The sequence below is a fragment of the Epinephelus moara genome, chromosome 4 (genome assembly GCF_006386435.1).
Source record: "Epinephelus moara isolate mb chromosome 4, YSFRI_EMoa_1.0, whole genome shotgun sequence".
NCBI classification, from domain to species: domain Eukaryota; kingdom Metazoa; phylum Chordata; class Actinopteri; order Perciformes; family Serranidae; genus Epinephelus; species Epinephelus moara.
The window spans coordinates 12,039,310-12,055,391 of NC_065509.1; the positions used below are offsets into that span (position 1 = coordinate 12,039,310).

Below are 16,082 nucleotides of genomic sequence, written 5' to 3' on the forward strand. Positions count from 1 at the left end.
AATATTCATTGCCTTATAGAAGCTCAGTTTTAGTAAGTTTTCCAACTTTTGCCAAGAGGGAACTTTAGATATTGGTCCCTAGATTATGTTCACCCAGTTTCATGCAGATCGCTCAAACTTCCTAGGAAGAGATCCATTTGAAGTGTTTTTCAAAAAATTCAAAATGGCGGAAAATCTATATAAGCGGAAGTTATGGGTTCTTGAGGCAAATGTGTTCCTCATGAGGAGAGGCATCTCTGTGCAAAGTTTCATGTCTCTACGACATACGGGGCATGAGATATGCCCATTCAAAGTTTGACATTTCAATGGGTTGCTATAGCGCCCCCCTTTGGCCAATTGATGTAATATTGCTTCATTGGCATCCTCCCATGACCCTCTACCACTGTGCCAAATTTCACATGGATTGACCAAGTCAGTGAGGAGAAAAACGTGGAACACACACACACACACTCACACAGACAGACGGCGTTTTCGTCATTATATAGTAAGATATGCTGTTATCCACTGTACTCAGAACTTGGAAAAAATACTACCTCAGACATATCAAAGTGCAATTGAATGGTCATTGACGTCAGAATTCCAAGTTGGAAACTCAGGCAAGATCCATCCAACTCAAATTGCCGATATAAACACATGTGAAGTCACAGCAACATAGCGACGCACGGTCATATATTTTGATATATTTTATGTCAATTTATCCTCATTGTGGTTTAGCAAAAGAAACATGGTAATAATGTAACTTATAAAGACTCAAAGTTCACACAGTTTTGAACAACCATCTCATGGGAGAGTCCTGGAGGATTGCGGACGTACAAAATACATGGGTTATGCGCGAATTACTGGTTCATCATTACGTTGGATATGTATGAAGTTTGGTGCATTACTTTTTGTAAGAAAACATACAGACAGTGCATGAAAACTGCCTGTGTACATTATGTCTGTGTTGTAAAACATGCTTTAAGTCGCCATTTTGATTTCCATTCAGCTGATATGTGCTTGATAGAAGTCTTTGCTGGCATTGGAATCTCCACCTCTGTCTACACAAAACATATGCACACAACAACTTTATGCTATTGGCACTCTGCATTCGTTTACACAGTTTTTAGCTGTTGTATGGTATTTTAATGAGCAAAGATGAGCAAGACAGTCGAATTGGATAACTACACTGTTTCTCTTCACTATTGGCATTGTGGTAATTGATTTAGGTCATCTGTAGATACTTGTGAAGCTCAAAGACTTGCCATACAATCCTTAGCTACCGGTGTCCATGTTTTCCTGAGCAGATGCACTGGGACAAATTTAGAGAGGAAGTGGGCAAGACCGAGCTGTGATTATCAACTTCCTGCTTGCAACAGATTGCAGCATTCAGCCCTCAACTCACAATCAGTCTCAGACTTGGTTGACTAACATGAGCGTGTTGTTTTGCTATGGGCAGATCAAAGTCGCCAAAACCTCAGGCATTACCTTGGGCCTTATGCTTGGATTTTTACCAAGCCTCCAGGAACAGCGCTGGGCTGTGAGGTTATTTTGGCGTGGACTCAGAATTATTTATTGTCTCTGGTATCTCAAAGAACTCAAGAGGAAAGCATTAGCGATTGAGTCTGCAGCTGGACCCTCTATGTCATAAATAACAACTGCAACCTGAGAAAATGTCAAAATATAGTTGAGTAGAACACAAAATAAACTACTTTTCACTGTCTGATTGAACAGGAAAAATCCAATATAAAATTGTTGCTGATGTCAGTTCTCAGACAGGCAGGTTGTTTGGTCTTCAGAGCTGGATGGACATCTTTTATACAAGCCTCAACAAACCAAATGGACAAAATGGACACCAAAGTTCATTTCAATTGCACCAAATCTGTCAGATGTGAAAACACCCTATGCACTATGGGCCCAAAAAATATGCATGAGACTCAAGTGTAATTTATACTTCTGTGCACAATTGGTACCTTGTGTGAGAACTAGGGATACACCAATTTGAAATTCTGGGCCGATACCGATAACAATGTTTAAATTTTTTTTTTTTTTTTGCCAGTAGCCAGTACCAATGTTTTCATACTTGTTTCCTTTGTTTTTTGTTGTTATTTATTCCTCTTTTGTTCCAGGGAAACACAGAAATCAACAATATAAAAAAATAAATTCAGTCCTTTGTTACACAAATTCAATCATATACATTTCTGAAACAACCTGTAACATAACCTTCTTTTACATGAAAAACATATTTAAAAAATAAGCAAAAAGCCTGTTTACTAAATATAATACATCATAATTCCCTCTCTTATATCTGTTTTAGATTGCTGTGAAAACATCAAAACATTTCTCCCTCAAACAGCTGAATTTATTAAATTTTCTCACCAAAACCTACATTTTACAAGACTACATAGAACATATCATGAGAACATTATAATTTACTTTCGCCCAAAACTCATTTTTTCTGAAAATAGCTTGAACGCTTCACGATGTAAATTAATGCAACTGTGAGCTGTTCGTTGCAGCCAACAGCTGTTTAGAGGTAACGATAACCAGCTCTCCTCCTGCTGATTTCAACATGGATTTATAGGTTTTTCGTGTTCTTTCTCTCCACATCCGCTTCTCTCAGTAGTGTAGTGGTGAATGAGTGGGCACCAAAAAGCTTCTGTTGTTTTACATGACATTGAATAACTCGCCCCTCTCCTCCAGAGAGCAGGTAAAGTGTAACGAGCTGAGAAGGGGGTTGGTAGGAACCCACAAATAAAGGTCTCTTTATTATTTAGTAGGCTTTGCTATGAGGCTATGTTATTGATGCCTAATGTAATATTTCAAAATAATAGTAGTAATAGTATTAATAAAAAATAGTAAAAGATAGACATTTTTAAGGATTATAAAACTTAAATGTAAGTCAAATTTCCTAGAAGGAGATTGCTGAAGAGCTGGAGAGTGATGTTGGCAAAAATTGAAAACAAACAAAAAAGAAGGCAGCAAAAAGCAATGGAAGTTTATGGGGGAGAAGAAACCAGCCTTTCATATAATGACAGGGATTGGTGGGGGAAACTATGGACCTACAGTGGAGGTAAGTCCCTCAAGCCTCAATAGCAATTTCAAACACCCATGAGTGAAATCACGCCACATGTGCAGTCCCTGAGATAGGCATACAGCTACAGAATTATAAATAAGACTTAAGGAAGCCTGAAAACTTTTGCAGCATATAAACAACTTATACTGGAATTAATGGGATGCCATCTTGAAACAACATATACAAATACATCCCATGGATTTCATACAACACCACCTTAAAATCACAACACGTCTTGGCAGAGAGACTACAACACGGCAGAATGTCAGCAGTGAAACAGGGCACTGGGGTTGTGTAAAGACAGATACTGTAAACAAAGGTGTTTTCCTGCTACCTGGCACATTATGAGCTGTGTGTATAGAGCCTTCAAAGATGTTTCTGGAGCCAGTAAACAAACAAGATGGTTTCTTTTATCATATCAGCCCAGCCCACCCTCACTCACCCTTACTCACCTACTGTTAGTTTAGACCCAGAATAACCTGAGCAAGCTATTCCAATAAGCTCTTTGTTTTGGTCAAATCTACTCAGTTACAGATTTAGAAAAAGAAAGAAAAATAGACTCAATAGCAGCAATTTGTTCTTTTTTTAGCCGACAATAACCATCAGCCAGGCAGAGTGAGAGAACTTTGTGTGTAATCAATAAGTCTGCCAAACACTAATTCAACTGTTGGGGCCTGTGACACTGAAGGCAAGGGTGGCTGCTGTGTGTTTGTGAGAGTGCAGATGCTGAGAGTGCAGATCCTGCGGTGTATGTATGTGACAGGGCACGTGTGTGTGTGCGTGTCGGTGTGTGTGTGATGTGAGCAGCTGTTTGGTAATCCCCTCCCATGGATTGCAGAGAAGTTATCTTTTCTGACGGAAGAAAGGCCCAGCAGAGGGAGGAGGTGTTCTAAATTCTAATCTCTCAACGGTTTGTCGATAACGCTGCTGGCGGTTTCACAGCCCATTCTGCTCACTGCTCCGTCGATTGGGTAAACCCAGCGCAGGCCAAGATATTGCTCACTCTCGCTCTCTTACACACACAAACTCAACACTTCTTTACTTTCCTCCTCTTCTTCCTTGTGATAGATAAGCGAGGAAGGGCATGAAAATGCAGGAACTTGTGTGTGAGTGTGTGGAGCTGTCCACTGAGAGATACTTTACATGTGCTGCAGTGATGCAGCGTTGCTCCACCTCCAGGAGGAGTCCTGTCTCAGACCTCAGAAGGAACATGGATCAAACTGATAATCACAGCTTTTATGTGACCTATTCATCTTTTTTACAGCTTTTCAGAATGTTGTACTGCACAATGAATGATACCAGCAAATTCCTGTTTCTAATGCAGTATTCTAGCTCTGCAGTACAGTCTTATTTTACCAATGGACACTCCATATATTAACACCAAGGCTCCCATATACACTGTACAAAACTTTAAACACAACACTTTGGTTTTTGCTCCCACAGATTTTGCACCCACTCCTCTTCAATGGTCGTGCGAAGTTGCTGGATATTGGAAGGAATTAGGAGATGCTGTCATACACACCAATCTGGGCATACCAAACATGCTCAATGGGTGCCATGTCTGGTAAGTATGTAGGCCATGCAAGCACTGGGATGTTTCCATGCTTGCGGAATTGTGTACAGATCCTTGCACCGTGGAGCAGTGCAAGATGAAGACAGATGAATGGCATGACAATGGGTCTAGGTTTTCATCATAGTATCTCTGTGCTGTCAAACTGCCAGTAAGAAAATGCACATGTGTTTGTTGTCTGCAGCTTATGCCAGCCCATACATAACCCAACTGCCACAGTGGAGCGCTTTGTTCAACATCGGCATTAGCAAACCACTCACTACACGACGGCATACACGTTGTCTGCCATCTGCCCTGTAGAGTGTTAACTGGGATTCATCTGTGAAGAGAACAGTTCTCCAAAGTGCCAGATGCCGTTGAAAATGGGCAGTTGCAATGCCAAACAGCTGTCTGAGACCCTGAGACTGACTCTTTGGCTGTACAAACCAACTGTTGCATCAGCTGTCCAGGCTGCTGGCCTCAGACAATCTTGCAGGTGAAGGCGCAGGATGTGGAGTTCCTGAGCTTGTGTGCATGCTCCCACAAAATTTGTGACATCTGTGGCAAAACTGCACATTGTAAAGTGGCCTTTTATTGTGACCAGCCCAGGGCACACTTTTGTAGTGAGGTGAGGTGAGGTGAGGTGAGGTGAGGTAAGGTGAGGTAAGGTAAACTTAAATGTCCCTGAGGGGCAATTTGAGATACAGACAGTAGTCATGAGTACAACAAAACAGACAGTACCATACATTACACACAGTATACAGTATCACACACTGTCAGGGGTAAATAATGGACATTAGTGGTCACTGCTGGATAAGATAAGCGATAGCAGATGAGACAAAGGACGATCTTTAACACTTAGTGCTGCATTTAGGGAGGCAAAACCTCCGCCCTGATGGAAGTATCTGAAACTCGTCATGGAGCGGATGCTGAGAGTCTGAGACAACTGACCAAGCTTTAGATGTGACCCTCTCTTCATACAGATGCTGTAGATTATTTAGAGCAACACCAATTATCTTGCAACATTTTCATGACAGTCCTATCTACATCAAAACTCTTTAGCTTCCTTAAAATAGTTTAATAAAAAAGAAATTAACTTGGAATACAATGCCCGCATTCAATCATAAATGGTCAATTCAAAGCACCTTGTGGATTTTGATATATAGAAATGAACCTTGACAGTTTTTTTACAGTGAATTATGACAAAAAAAATGTGTCACCAAAATATTTATGTTTACAGTAATAAAACTGATTGCTTTGCAACTTGCTTGTACAACTCATCAGAACCTACTTCAGTATACAGTTCATTAAATGCAGTAATTACAAACTGTAATAAATAAATAATAATTTATAATTAGATAAAAAAAAAAAAAAGATTAATGGCCATCAATTGATTACCTAGTGCAGCAATAAAGCTTTAAAAAAAAAAGTAAAATTAGTAAATGAAAGGAGCTGTATACGACATTCAGAGCAAATATATGATTCAGAGTCGGATTCAGGTTGTCTGCACACAATTCTCAACATGCAGGTGGCTGAGCCGGCAGCTAGCAGCTAACAGTGCTAACAGTGCAAACAATGCTCACACTGGCAACAGTGCTGAAAGAGCTAGCAGCATTAACCTGGGGGAGAACCTGAAGGAAAGGGTGGCAGTTCTGTGAGGATGCTGTGGGTTGGGACGGAGGCTCAGATTACAACACACACAGAGGAAGCGTGACTTTATCCTCTGCTCAGGATGCCATTACCTCACTACATCTCTACATAGCAAATAACTGTCTGCTGCTGCCCTCAATGTAATTTAAGGAAAAAGCTTTGAATGCTTTTGAGGTTGTTGGTGACTTTAAGATTTCAGTGATGAGCCACCCACCCTGGTAAACAAGTCACCCACAGCTTTTAGTCAAAAAGTAATGGTATGATGGATATGAAGGGTTATGGTCAAGGTCACAATATACTTGAAGCTGCACTTCAAAACTGACTGAATGTGGGAGATAACTTGAATTTCAAAGGTTTAGAAGTCTCACTTGCATTATGTAGAAACCTTTAAATCAGATGCCTGTGCAGAGCACTCAGTCTAAAATGTTGCCTTGTAAATGGCAGATGGGTAAGACATGCTGGGAGGGCAGGTTTCTGGACACTGTACATACTGCCTCTGCATCCAACAAAATGCCTGTCAGATTATACAACATCCAAACCCCCCCTCATGTATCCCACTTTTGAAATCAGGTGCGGCATATATATTCCAAAAGGCTAGATGATGCAAGATTTGAACTTCCCTTTCTTAAACTCTCTTTTTCACTCTTTTCACAACAACTTCCGTAACTTTTTGAGTATAGCAATACCATGAATTCCAATGAGAAGAGGCCAAAAATACCTTTGTTTGTAATTTTCTTTTTTTTTTTTTTTGCATCTCCCCACATTAGAATGAAACTTCATACAAGCTAGTTTCTTTAGAGAATCATCAAGATATCAATTGGTCTGTTTCTAGGAGTGCTGCCATCTCTATCACAATGTGAGTACAGTAGGTATCGACAATGTACTTAAAGGCACCTTGTGGATTTTTTGGCCAATAGTAGTGATATAGGGCAATGTTTTTGAGCAGGTCCCTCTTTTATTTGTACCACATGAACAGACGCAAGGGCCCACATGTATGCACAAGCAAATAGTCATTGTAATATACATTCCTGCTGACAGTTTTAAGCTGTTTCCCCAATCTTACTGTATCTTACTATATAATGATGAAAACTCTGTGTGTGTGGGTGTGTGTGTGTGTGTGTCTGTTCCATGTTTTTCTCCTCACTGACTTGGTCAATCCATGTGAAATTTGGCACAGTGGTAGAGGGTCATGGGAGGATGTGAATGAAGCAATATTACATCAATTGGCCAAAGGGGGCGCTATAGCAACCGATTGAAATTGCAAACTTTGAATGGGCATATCTCATGCCCCGTATGTTGTAGAGACATTAAACTTGGCACAGAGATGCCTCTCCTCATGAGGAACAACTTTGCCTCAAGAACCCATAACTTCCGGTTATATAGATTTTCCGCCATTTTGAATTATTATTATTATTTTTTAAAACACTTCAAATCAATCTCTTCCTAGGAAGTTTGACCGATCTGCATGAAACTCTGTGAACATAACCTAGGAAGTTTGACCGATCTGCATGAAACTCTGTGAACATAATCCAGGGACCAATAGCTAAAGTTCCCTCTTGGCAAAAGTTGGAAAACTTACTAAAACTGAGCTTCTATAAGGCAATGAATATTGCGGAGGGCGTGGCTCATCACATAAAGGTGTATAACATCTCAAGGGTTTCACCCATCACCACGCAACTTTGTAGGCATATGACCACACATAATCTGAGGGGACCCCTCCATTATTGACCCCATCAAACAAAATGGGGGCGCTAGAGAGCTAATTTCTTATCTAGGCCTAACTGCCATATCGATTATTACTAAACTTGGTAGATATGTAGAACAGGACGCCTCAAGGTGACTGGAGAAATGTAACTCTAATTGGCAACTGGGTGGCGCTATAACAACAGAAAAATGCTTAAAAATGGCTAAAATGCGACTGATCGCTGTGGCTCCCCCTGTGGCCCAATGTTTGTTTGTTTTTTCTAATTTTTGGTATGAGTATGGTATGCTGTACTCAATGGGTATGGATGAGTAGATGGCTCTTGGCGATAATGTGCCAAGAAACATATCAATACACAGCAAATGCACGGCAGAAGAGTGCTAGCTAGCAATCAGCTTTGTTGATGGCTATGAGGAAGAAAATAAATTCATCACATTTTTTAGACCTCAACAAATACACACAATGTATTTTAGAGAGTAACAGTGAATGTAGATATTATTGTGATTGTTTCCAAGAAAACTCAACAGGGTCTCTTTAATATATGCCTCAGAATTAGATGCATATGTGCATGTGACAAATTAACTTTAACTTTATTACTTATCCGAAGGAAATTAAGCTTGCAGACAGGCGTTAAAGGGATAGTTTGCATCTTTCGAAGTGGGGTTTTATGCGATAGTAATCATAATCAATGTACTACCTAAATTAGATGTCAGCCAGCATGGCCCCAGTTTGGAGAAGCAGACTGGAGTCCGGCATGAAAGCTAAGTAATGCATTGCTGGAGGGGTCAGCAACAACAGTATGTTAGCCACCTAAAAAATCGATACCAGTTTAAGTGTACACCATATTTAGAATATTTTAAATAATATTTCAATTAAGAAAAATAGTCATTTATCATCGTTGAACACAGGAGTTGCTGGTCTGCCGCTGCTTCGATCTGTTAGCTTGTTTGTGTTACTGTTTGATTTTGGTGTTTAGATAGGTTAGTTCGGATTCACCAGAGTCACACAATAACACAAACTAACTAACTGATCAAGGCAGCAGTAGACCAGCAGCTCCTGTGTTCAGCGAGCTAAAATTACTGTTTATATCAATGGAGTGTGGTGACTCTATACAACCCCACTTCAAAAAATCCGAACTATCCCTTTAATACTATCCCTTTAAGTTACAGTAGTACACATATGTCGATGACAACAACAATCGATAATCAAGGACATAAAAGCAATAATATAAAATACGGTACATATGAACAAAAACAAAAATTGAAAATAAAAAAATAAATATACAATTTAACAAAATATATTAATCAAAATGCTACAGTCTTTAAACCAGGATTTACTCTGCATCAGTGAATGGTGTGATCATCAGACCTCTCTGCATCAGACAAGCAAGTGCCACTACACTATAAAGAGAGTTGTTGCTAACTACTCCGGGAGTCAACACATTAATATTTTTCCTAATAGTGCGAAAAATGAGCCAGTTTGAGAAATGAAGTCATCAGGGGATTTGAAAAGTCACTAAATCTAGCAACAAAGTGACCAAGTTGACAGGAGTGTCTTCCTGCCTGGAGACGATTTCCCCCCAGCGACCATACCCAACAGCAGAATTTAATTTGAGCAAATAGGGTGAATACAAACAAAACACACACACACACACACACACACACACACACACACAGACAGGCTGTTAGCAGTGAATGCTGGGTAGCCTCTGCTGAATGGTGATGGCAGGTCATTCTCTCCTTGGAATCCAGACAAAACCTTTTCCCGGGATACAAACATCCATTATCACCTGTGTGTCCCTGGTGGCAAGTGGCAGGTAAGGAGAGAACACAAGAGAATGCAGTTACACACTCACACAGACAGTCACACAATACACTGGGTCACAGACATATTGTGTATGGTATCGGCATACACACACAGTAAGAGCTTGTTTTTAACTCATTAGCACACACAAGCAGACCTGCTCAGCTAACACAAGCAGAGCATCTACTTTAAAGGCACATCCATCTCTAAGTGTTAACTGCCTTGAGAGCTTTACCTTCAAAAGCCAGTGTTTTAACTAATGCGCACCGAGAGAGCATTTCAGGCAGTACTTTACTTTGATAAAACTTTTTTTTATCTTTTCAAATACTTATTTCTGTATGACTCCATGGACAATAATCCTCAAACATTAGATGCCTCTGAGGTGTGTATTCAGCGTCCCTATTCTGAAAAATAAGTCCACTTTGTGGTGTGTTGTTTCGTTGCATGACTAAACTCTTAAATCCTCTATCTGCACACAGAAATAGAAATGGTAACCTGGTCAGTGTTACTGCCTTGGTCCAATAAATTAGCAAAACAGAATGTTATGCCAGGTACACACTACACATATCGGCCTGATTATAGCCCGACGCAGCATCGGCTCGGATGTTGAAAGACAACGAGTGTCGTGTGCAATAATCCATTGTTTTATTTTGTGTAGTGTGTCATAGTAGACAACAACCGATGCCACGTCTAGGATGCCTTGCAATATCCTGACACAGAGTCTTTTTCATGTTTGATTTTCTTTTTGTCGTTCATGACTGCTCTGGTCACAGCCGTCCCTTTGACCAATAGAAATACAGAGTGATCTGTTGCTGTGGACAAGTGTATGTCAACAACACTGCAGCCTTTTTGATATTTCCTGTAGGGATGTTACCACAACATCTGGTTACTCCAGCTTCCTCCCACAGTCCAAAGACATGCAGGTTAATTGGTGACTCTAAATTGCCCGTAGGTGTGAATGTGAGTGTGAATGGTTGTCTGTCTCTATGTGTCAGCCCTGTGATATTCTGGCGACCTGTCCAGGGTGTACCCTGCCTCTCGCCCAATGTCAGCTGGGAAAGGCTCCAGCCCCCCCGTGACCCCCAACAGGATAAGCAGTTATGGACAATTAATGAATGAATGTTAACACAACAGGGTAAAATGGGAAAAATGATGGCATGAAACAGCACTTAGGCAGCCCGGTGAGTACTGCCATTAGCATCAAGCTAGCAAAAAATGTTAATTTTTCATAATGAAAGTAAAAAGTAAAGTAATGAAATAAAAGATGTGTGGTGGGGCTTTTACTTACCACAACTGCAGAGGGTACCAGCTTCATAGAAACAGATTCCATTAGAAATGAGCCATTATTTATATAATTCTCTCTATAATTCATCATTTCAACTCAGCACTTCCTGTATCTGTTCAAAATTAAAAGCCCATTACAATTTCAGTTGAGAGAATTCAATAACCATTTCAGCTGGGACGTGAACTGCCATAGTGACTGAAATAATAGTAATAGTAATAAAGGTAGGACAAGAATAACCCGATGACATCACACACATCATGAAAGACAACCAGGGATGATTAGTTGTTGACCATCGTGTCTGTCTTGTTTGTCGGTCAAGTCACAGCAAGATTTTATGACTCCACAATCACCTAATCTGACATAGTGACTGTTGTAACAGACAAATATGTCGTGTACTGTGAGCCTGGCATCGGCTAAACATCAGAATAGATCTGTCAATAACAAAAAAGAAAAAACAAAGATTAGTTGCAGGTATACCTTAACATTTTAATCCATAGTTCTCACAAAATAATCCCTAATTCTGCTCTTGTTTGATTAAAAACAGACCATGTGTGTTTGAGATGTGGTGTGAAAAGGATGGGTGAAAAAAGATGAGAGTAGATTGATTGCACTCTCCATGGAAAAAAAAAATCTATATCGCTGCTCAGTAGGATAACAGAATCCACCACATATACATATACTATCCCTTTCACCTCTGTCTGCACATGTTGTACCATGACATCTATGTGGTAATTAATCAAAACCACCCGCCCCCTCGGCCACTGTATCTGCAGGCAGACCTGACACCTATTACCGCGTAATTACTAAGCTCCCATTAACATCTGTTAATGTCACAGCGTACAATATTTGTTCAGACGAGACCATCGTGTTTAATCTTTGCTCATACATGCCCGTCATCGTAAAGCTGTCACACGTACAACATGTACCGTGACCTTGAGACAAAGTCAACTCTGACAGTGCATTAATAAATGTAAAAATAAGAGTAGCTTCAAAGGGAAAATCACTTCTGTTCAATTTAAATCAGTCCTGTCCCCAGCAGCATGAATATAATTTTTAGCCTACGTACAAATACTTGCAATTGCTCTTCAGAGTAATGCTCCACCTGTGCTGCAACAGTTTGTCTGCAATACCTTTTGACACTGACCTCACAAAATAAAAGATTTTCCAGTGTAGCAACTTCCCCGCCTCAGCAAAACAAACACACACAGACTGCTACTGTGGCCAACTGAGTTATAAGAGGTGCTATTTTGTTTTCTTGTGATACCATAACCCACTCTGGAAAGCAAAGACTGCCATTTTCTATGCTAAATATATTTTACACTCCACTTGCTCTCAATTTGGTTCACCGGCTCGTAGTTTGTAATATATTCAGCCTGCATCGTGTAAAAGACACCACTGTTTAAAGGGTGATCAGAAACACAAACTTTGGGAAAGATTCAGATACACCATTGTCATTTTCTATCCAGTCTAGTGATTCAGTAAATCTAACACTACAGTAATAACTTCCCATTGCTATTAGTTTTTTGAAGCTATTTTAAATTGTGTCCTTAGTCTAAATCATTTCGGCTGATTTGTTGGCAGCACTCGTTGTTTGGACGACCATATTGCTCCTTGAGCTTGAACTTGTGAAAGAAAGCAGAACAAATACAAAATGCAATCAAACAGTGTAATGGGATGTGTAACAATGATGGGACAAAGACTTAAATGGACTGGAAATGCTCGAGGGTAAAAGTTCAACCGAGAAAGGGAAACTTTTTTTCTTTCTTTTTCCATCCCCAAAGAACAATGTGTGTTAACAGTTTAAATTTGGAGGACTCCATTACCCAGAAATCCTTCAGGATGCCCCCGGAGAATTAACAATAAAGGTTCACTGCCCTGTGATGATTGAAAAAGCAAAGCATATTGCACTGCTGGCCACCCTCTGAACCATGATGTTGTCTTTCAGAGACAAAATATCTGCTGTGACATCACTTACAGGGGTGTGGCTAAATGTGCAACAGGTCCCACATGTTTCCTGCAATGCTTCAGCAGATTTCCCTTGTTTTTTTCTTGCCTTGCATTACCTCTGTGTCAGGACTGTGTGCTGTGGAGCTCTCCGAGGTGCTGATCCTGCTGCTGGGAGCAGTGTGGGAGCTTTCCAGCGTGCTCTCTTTCTCCTCTGCCCAGAGCAGTGGGAAGGCTTCCATCAGAGGGAGCCTCCGGCCAATAACGTCCTTAACCTGTTTTCTAACATTTATATACACACTCCCTCTTAGTGTTTTCTGTTTGCTGAAGCTTGAATCTCCTTTCACGTGTGAGTACCAAGCGGCAACCTCAGGCTCTGAAAACTGAAGCCAATGAAGAAGTGCCATAAGAGAGTCAATCCCCATAGTTATGCATAACCAGAGCATTTCAGCTTTGAGTGACAGACTGTCTGTGAAGCAACACCACAGTCTGTGAGTCAGATCCACCTCTCGTTCCTCCACAGCTCCACCTTCTGGCTCCAAATGTGGTCACAAATGTGGTCGCTCCAAAAATCCAAGATTATGACCAAAAAATGACAAACTCAAGGCTTCAAAAAAGTAGTTCACAAACACATGCGTGACGTCAGGGTAACTACATTCATTAATTTTATACAGTCTATGGTGAGTACCCGAGAAAAGTAAATCTTTATTAACTTTATCCTTATACAAGAATTTACAAGCTGGCTAACAGTGTTAGTTATACTAATAAGAGTTGTTCTAACAGATATCTTTCCTCGTCAAATGGCAGTGGTGGGATTTGAACCCACGCCTCCTGAGAGACTGGAGCCATTTGGCCACACTACCATAAAGTCACTTAGGTTGGGTCTAGGAAAATAAATATGGTAACTATGGTCAAGGTCACTTGTTTTTTCACAGTCCAAACCATGATCTTTTTCTAAAGCTAACCAAGTAGTTTTGGTTCCTGAATCTAACAATCGCAGTTTCACGAGTCATCAGTTCCCATGTGTATAATGTATGCAGATATAACTTAATGGGAGATTAACAAAGATGATCAGTTGGATTGTCAACATTTTTCTTCCAACGTTGAGAGCAAAGCCTGATATAATGGCAGTGGTGGGATTTGAACCCACGCCTCCACAGAGACTGGAGCCTAAATCCAGCGCCTTAGACCACTCGGCCACACTACTGCATTTTCAACAGTGCTCCTACTCCGCTCTGCAACTACTAATCATAATAGTCAACTGTCAATGATTATTGTTCAGACAGCAGAAATGTGCCTCTAAATACCTTCCACCAATCAGTCTTAAGAGCAACAATCAACAGTTGACTTTGCTTGGATGACAAGTGCATTTAGCTAGTCAAGTGGAGTCAATCAAATTGCCATGTGTCCTTTTGGTAACAGAGGTTGCACACAAGTTTACTTAGTCTGACACCCTTAGTTAGCTAATGAGCTAAGATGTGTTCTAACAGATATGTTAGATGATACTGGAAAGTCACTTAGGTTAGGTCTAGGAAAAGAAACATGGTGACTATGGTCAAGGTCACTTGGTTTTACACAGTCCATAACACCAGCCTCCTGAGGAAAGTCCTGTGTTTGTTTGACCCATCCATCACCCGACCTGCCTTTTTGGGCGGATTTTTGCTCTTTGTGCTACTTCCGTCTTTACTCCCATTGGCGCATTGGTCACATGATCAGAGCCTTCCTAATCATGTGGGTGAAATATGAAAGGTGGTGCCTTATTTTTATAGGTACATGTATGAACAGTTCATGAGAACGGCCTGCTCAGTTATGTTTATTGTTTTCTGCACTGTAGATTGATGGTGTGAGGGTACTTATTAGAAAGCCTCATTGGCTGTAGTATTTTTTGTTGTGCCAAGAAAATAAAAGTCCTCAATGGTTTCTTCAGTCTCCTGTCTTTCTCTGCACATACTTCTGATGAGTCATAAGTGACAATTGAAAGGTATCACTTCTGTATGAGTAATACATTGTTTTGTTTAGTTTTTTTAAGGAAAATCCTACATAGTATACATTTAAAAGGTACTCTTTCTATAGTTTTCTTATAAGCAAACAAAATTGAGCATAGCATTAGTTCAGGCAGGACACAATGTCAAGCTCAGGTCACATCCCAACTACATCAGCTGATCTCAAACAGCCAATCAACAGATGGAGCAGCTGATCGATGAAAGGGAGTCAGCTCATTCAGGCTGCCCTATTTAAACTGCTCTGGCCTGCCTACTGTTGCTGCTTCCTCTGCAAGCTGCTTTGCAGCCTGCCTCCACCCCAGCTCCTCCTTTTAATGCTGTGTCTGAGTCATCAATATCATTTCTGTTTGTCATTGATGCTACTCTGTTCTGTTCCCGGGGGGTCTTTGCTGCTGCTCTCCCTGCCTTAGGCTTTCCATGTAGGTGCATGGAAAGGCAGGGAGGTTTGCTCTCTCTGCCTCAGGCTTTCCTTTTTTGCATGTGGAAGGGTGAAGAGGTGTGCTCTTTCCACCTTTGGCTTTCCACACAGGTGCGTGGAAGGGCAGGAAGGTTTGCTCTCTCTGCCTTAGGCTTTATATAATACCTAGGCTTTAAATGTAATACTGCAAATGGAAATAAAGTTTTCTTCGATGAAAGTGTTCCTGACTGAAATTATATTGACATTAATGGTTTCTCACCAAAATGCATTGTGTGTGTATTGAATGGAACTCCTTCCTCAGAAAACATTTGCAAAGCAGATTTTTTAAAACACTTTAAAACCTGCATTGGTTATATACATTTGCTAGTTTGAAGTCTTCTTCTTTCGTACCATTGCTGACTCATTGTTTTGTTTTTTGGTGTGCTTCTGCCACCAACATGAGCATGAAAACCATATTGACGCATGTGCACAAGATAAGCAAACAGGAGTCCGTTCATAAAAACACTGCTCCATAGTGCTACTAGTGTTTCATCACGAGTAGGTGTACCACTGGCCATACTCATATAGCATGCTCACATCAAATGACAAACACACCAAAACAGCACAAACATGACTGAATAGCTAATAGAGTGCCAATGATACTTATATGGTGAATTTCATATTTTTAAAATCCTTA

The 16,082-nt window shown here is 40.4% G+C and overlaps 1 non-coding gene across 1 annotated transcript; it reads right to left on the bottom strand.

The window, feature by feature from the left end:
• Positions 1-14,110: 14,110 nt before the first annotated feature.
• trnal-uag (transfer RNA leucine (anticodon UAG)) lies at positions 14,111-14,192 on the bottom strand. Its single transcript has one exon. It is a non-coding gene; the product is annotated as a tRNA-Leu (tRNA).
• Between the last annotated feature and the right edge of the window lie 1,890 nt (positions 14,193-16,082).